A 6,039-nucleotide genomic window follows, 5' to 3' on the forward strand; every position below is an offset into this window, starting at 1 on the left:
CACCTGGCCTGGACTTCCAGGCTTTAAACTCCTGGACTTAACCTCTTATATCGACTCACCTGGCTTATAACATGACCACCAGATTTTGCCAGAGCAAGTGATCCAAGAGAACAGGAAATGATCTATCTTCAGAAGTCACATTTCACCATTTCCAATCTCTTATGGGAAAGAGTGTCCTGCCTTGCCCAGGACACCCCCTTGGCCATTCTGTTCTGGCTGTACCCCCTGGAAGTAGCCTTCAATCACACTTCTCTTGCCACATAACCCTGTCTATACCATGCTGACATCATACTTCCCATGTCACATAACACCGTCTATACCATGCTCCTAGCTGTAACTCCCAGGCCTTCACCCCTAGCTATACCCACCTGCCCTTATACATCTGCCATTAACCTAACAGCCTTACCAACCTGGTTTATATATAAGGATTACAACCCTGACCTTATACCCCTGATCCCAGCCCCCTTGCCTTACCTACAAAACCTCACCACCTGGCCTTCCCACCTGGTCTTAATCTCATGGCCATAATCTCTCTTTGTAACCTCTTGGCCTTACCTGCTTATTCTTAAATACCAAGTCACCCACCTGGCATTAATATCACAGTCATAACCACCAGTCTGAACATTCTTTAGCTCCAAGGTTATGCCTGTGATTTTAATGCCAGGTTACCTACTGGTCTTGCCATACTAGCCTTAACTTATGTTTGCCCACCAGGTTACCTGCTTGGTCTAACCATATGTATTAGTCTGTTCTCAGGCTGCTAATAAAGAGATACCCAAGATGGTAATTTATAAAGGAAAGAAGTTTAATAGACTCACAGTTCCACGTGGCTGGGGAGGCCGCACAATCATGGCAGAAGGTGAAGGAAGAGCAAAGCCACATCTTACATGACGACAGGCAAGCGAGCCTGTGCAGGGGAGCTCCCCTTTATAAATCATCAGATCTCATGAGACTTACTCACTATCGCGAGAACAGCACGGGAAAACCCACCCTCATGATTCATTTACCTCCCACAGTGTTTCTCCCACGTGGGGATTATTACAATTCAAGGTGAGATTTGCATGGAGACACAGAGCAAAACCGTATCACCATCCTGGCCTTAACCTCTTGGACTTACCAACTTGGTGTTAGCCAAACTTTATTCAACTAGAAATATCTACCTGGCCTTACACACTGATCCTTACCCTACTGGTCTTAGAAAACTGGCATTTAACTGCTGGACCTATCCTCCTGCCTTAATTAATGGTTTATTAACCACCAGGCCTCAAACACCCAATGTTAACTTCCTGCTCTTGCCCACCTAGCCTCAGGCAGGTGAGAACCACTACCATTTGTAACAAGCACATGGTTTATACAGCATTTTTTCTCGGCACACTCTCCCTGATGACTTCCACCTGGCAACTTACATTTAACCCGAAACAAAGGGCCTCAATCCTCTGTAAGGCCTGCATTCCATGGAATAGGCCAGGGATTTCAATATTTCTCATAGTCAAGGAATGAATCTGCAGGTTGGTCAATCCCAGATTCCTTAGCTCCAAACTCTGGACACACATTCTTCTTAGGCCATAGGATAATTCTCAGGGCATGCTTAAGCTAACTTACTGCTCTTAGGTGCTGGCCCTACCCAGTTTTATTTAGCCTTCTGGCCTTACTTCCCTCTGCAATTCCCCTTAACCTTATCCACCTGGCCTTCACCTCCTATCTGTAATCTCCTGGCCTTGTTAACTTCCTGGCCTTATTCAGGAACCTGGTCCTATCTGTGAGGCTTTACATACCTGGCTTATTCACTTGGTCTTACCTACCTAATGTTAACCACTTGGCTTTACCAACTGGGCCTCCTAGCATTACTCAATCACCTTACCTACCTAACTCTGACTTCCTCTCCTTTCCCTCCTGGCTTTCCTCACTGAACTTAACTTCTTGTAGTTAACTTAGTTGCCTTCTCCTTTTGTCCCTATTCTGATGCCATTATCTCCAAGCCAGCATTGCCCTTATGGTCACACCCAACCGGCTTTACATACCTGCCTTACCTATCTGGCCTTATCTATCTGCCCTTGCTCACCTGTTTTTGACCACATGGCCTAACCTCTTGGCCTTACCCAACTAACCTTACTCACTTGATACTACTCACTTTTTTATCCATCTCACCTTACCCTTCTGGCCTCATCTTCCTGGCCTTACCCATCAGGCCTAACCTCCCAGGCCTTACCCAGCTGGCTTGAATCTTGCATCCTCTTCTGGTAATGAGTAACTCTTGGATCTCGTCATGTCTGGAACACACAAGTCCCATCACAGGATTTTACTTCTTGGCCTCTGGGCCATCCATGGTTGGTGACTGGTCACACAGGTTCCCACAGTGGTTATCTTTGCACCACGGCATACTTTTATCAGCTCTCCATGCTGGTTCTATGTCAGGTGTGGTGACATTAAGGGTGCCTTTCAAGTGTGGCCTAAGTGTGCAATGGCAGGCTCCTGGGCATTGCAGAGCCTGTGTTCCTACAACACTGCTAAGGCCAGTGTGATAAGAGACTTCCCAGGAAGCACCTAGACCTGATCTCTCAAAGCCCAAACCGGAAAACCACAGGGCCCTCATGCAAACATCTTGCTTTCCTCCATGGCCTGGCATGCTGGCTGGCCTTTGCTCTGTGTAACAGGTGGCCTAAATGGTCATGAAGTCACCTTCACACCCCTCTTGTCAGGCTGGAAAAGGGCCCATAGCACAGCAAGGCTCAGCAAAGATTGTCTGAAATGGTTTGAACATGTTAGATCCCTCACTGGTGGTCTTTCTAAGTCAAACTGGATATGATTCTGCGATGGTCCAGGAGCTCATGGGAAGCTTTCACTTTCTTCACCCTCTATAGAAATGAAATTTGGAAGACCCTGAAATTTCCCCAATGGCCTTGTTGAGCTTTGAGTTTTGCCCACCTGACTTGTAGCCATGCCCCCAACTCTTCATGACTCCTGACATCCATTTGAGTTCACATCATGAGGTCAGAATGTGTTACCCCAATTTATTCTATGGAAGAATGTACTTGAATGTGTTTGGTTTGTTTCCTTTTATACTCAAATTAATAAACTCCATACCTGCCTCACAGTCTCACTGCCCAAGGTAAATGATCTTACACATTTGACCTTGGGTGTTTGAGTATGTCGCACATATACACACTCTTTGAACTTCAAGCTGCCATGTGGTGTGCCCTAAACATGCACTTCCAGACAGCCTCTGGGGCTTCCTTTTGGAGTGGGACTGTCAGGCCCCTGGTCCTGGAAACTGACATTTTACTAAGAATAGAAAGAAAACAAAAAGTTTTCACTGGCTTTCATGTAGTAGCAGGGTTAGGTTGACAATTCTGATAAGATTCCTTTTAAATGTTTGCCTAATACTCTCTGTGTTAAATATATGTTACCTGTCATTTAACATTCTATTGTAATAATTTTTTCTTTTATTAAAATCTTGATGTTTAATGATCGCATTGACTCTGTAGATCACACCATTTCTCAGTAGCCTGTGCCATTTAGCCATTGGGAGTAACCACACCTTCAACCTTTCTCCTAAGACTGGGTATTCTCCTGGTTGTTGCCAGAGTTGTTTCAGTGATTTGTCATTTTTGATATTATTTAACAGAATCTTTGACAGTGACAGTTTTTTAAACAACTATAGCTTTGTACTCTTTTATATATCACGTTTATTATTGTTGTCGTTACTTTCTGTAGGTCTGTCTAATGGAAGCTAACAGAGAACTAAAGGTCTTTGTAGTTCAGACTCTTAATCTTGGAAAAGGTAAGGGAGCTCATTTTGGAAATAAAAGTCTGTTGATAAATGTAGTAAGTCTGATGGATTTGTGAATTTGTTGACATCGAAGCCTCTTATTAACTATGGAATCTCCCACCCTGGGAGATTTCTTTTTTACTATTATTATACTTTAAGTTCTGGGATACACGTGCAGAACATGCAGGTGTGTTACATAGGTATACACGTGCCATGGTGGTTTGCTGCACCCATCAACCCATCATCTATAGTAGGTATTTCTCTTAATGCTGTCCCTCCCCTATCCCCCTACCCACTACAGGCCCCAGTGTGTGATGTTCCCCTCCCTGTGTCCATGTGTTCTCATTGTTCAACTCCAACTTATGAGTGAGAACATGTGGTGTTTGGTTTTCCATCCCTGTGCTAGTTTGCAGAGAATGATGGTTTCCAACTTATCCATGTCCCTGCAAAGGAGACAAACTCATTCTTTTTTATGGCTGCATAGTATTCCATGGTGTATATGTGCCACATTTTCTTTATCCAGTCTATCCTTGATGAGCATTTAAGTTGGTTATAAGCATATGTGTGCATGTGTCTTTATACTAGAATGATTTATAATCCTTTAGGTATATACCCAGTAATGGGATTGCTGGGTCAAACGGTATTTCTGATTCTAGATCCTTGAGTAATAACCACAATGTCTTCCAGAATGGTTGAACTTATTTATACTTCCACCAATGGTGTAAAAGTGTTCCTATTTTGCCACATCCTCTCCAGCATCTGTTGTTTTCAGACTTTTTAATGATTGCCATTCTAACAGGTGTGAGATGGTAACTCATTGTGGTTTTGATTTGCATTTCTCTAATGACCAGTGATGATGAGCTTTTTCTCATATGTTTGTTAGCTGCATAAATGTGTTCTTTTAAGAAGTGTCTGTTCACATCTGTCACCCACTTTTTGATGAGTTTGTTTGTTTTTCTTGTAAATTTGTTTCAATTCCTTGAAGATTCTGAATATTAACCCTTTGTCAGATAGATAGATTGCAAAAATTTTCTCCCTTCTGTAGGTTGCCTGTTCACTATAATGATAGTTTCTTTTGCTATGCAGAAGCTCTTTAGTTTAATTAGATCCTATTTGTCTATTTTGGCTTTTGTTGCCATTGCTTTCGGTGTTTTGGTCATCAAGTCTTTGCCCATGCCTATGCCCTGAATGGTATCGCCTAGGTTTTCTTCTAGAGTTTTTATGCTTTTAGGTCTTATGTTTAAGTTTTTAATCCATCTTGACTTAATTTTTGTATACAGTGTAAGGAAGGGGTCCAGTTTCAGTGTTCTGCATGTGGCTAGCCAGTTTTCCCAACACCACTTATTAAATAGGTAATTCTTTCTCCATTGCTTGTTTTTGTCAGGTTTGTCAAAGATCAGAGGGTTGTAGATGTGTGGCATTATTTCTGAGGCCTCTGTTCCGTTTCATTGGTCTGTATATCTGTTTTGGTACCATGCTGTTTTGGTTACTGTAGCTGTGTAGGACAGGTTGAAGTCAGGTAGCGTGATGCCTTCAGCTTTGTTCTTTTTGCTTAAGATTGTCTTGGCTATACCAACTGCCTTGCTGGCAGCAAGAATGTCCACCCAGTGGATTTTAGCTTTCTGGGCTCCATGGGGGTGGGATCCACCGAGCTAGACCACTTGGCTCCCTGGCTTCAGCCCTGCTTCCAAGGCAGTAAATGGTTCTGTCTCGCTGGCATTCCAGGTGCCACTGGGGTATGAAAAAAAACTCCTGCAGCCAGCTCGGTGTCTGCCCAAACAGCCATCCAGTTTTGTGCTTGAAACCCAGGGCCCTGATGGTGTAGGCACCGGAGGGAATCTCCTGGTCTGCAGGTTATGAAGACCATCGGAAAAGTGTAGTATCTAGGCTGGAATGCACCGTTCCTCACAGCACAGTCCCTCATGGCTTCCCTCAGCTAGGTAGGAAGTTTCTCCAACGTCTTGCGATTCTTGGGTGAGGCGACACCCCACCCTGCTTCGTCTCACCCTCCGTGGGCTGCACTCACTCTCTAACCAGTCCCAATGAGATGAGCCTTGTACCTCAGTTGGAAACGCAGAAATCACCAGCCTCCTGCGTTGATCTCGCTCGGAGCTGCCGACTGGAGCTGTTCCTATTTGGCCATCTTGCCGGCCGTCCCTCCCTAGGAGGCTCCTTACTCTAGGAACCCTCATCAGTGGAACTGGGACCTCATAACATTTAAAATACATTTTCACATCCATACTTCGTTTTGTTTTATTTTGTTTATTTTA

The sequence above is a fragment of the Aotus nancymaae genome, unplaced genomic scaffold, assembly GCF_030222135.1.
Source record: "Aotus nancymaae isolate 86718 unplaced genomic scaffold, 86718_ANA_hifiasm-v0.15.2.pri h1tg000033l, whole genome shotgun sequence".
In the NCBI taxonomy this organism is placed as follows: Eukaryota; Metazoa; Chordata; class Mammalia; order Primates; family Aotidae; genus Aotus; species Aotus nancymaae.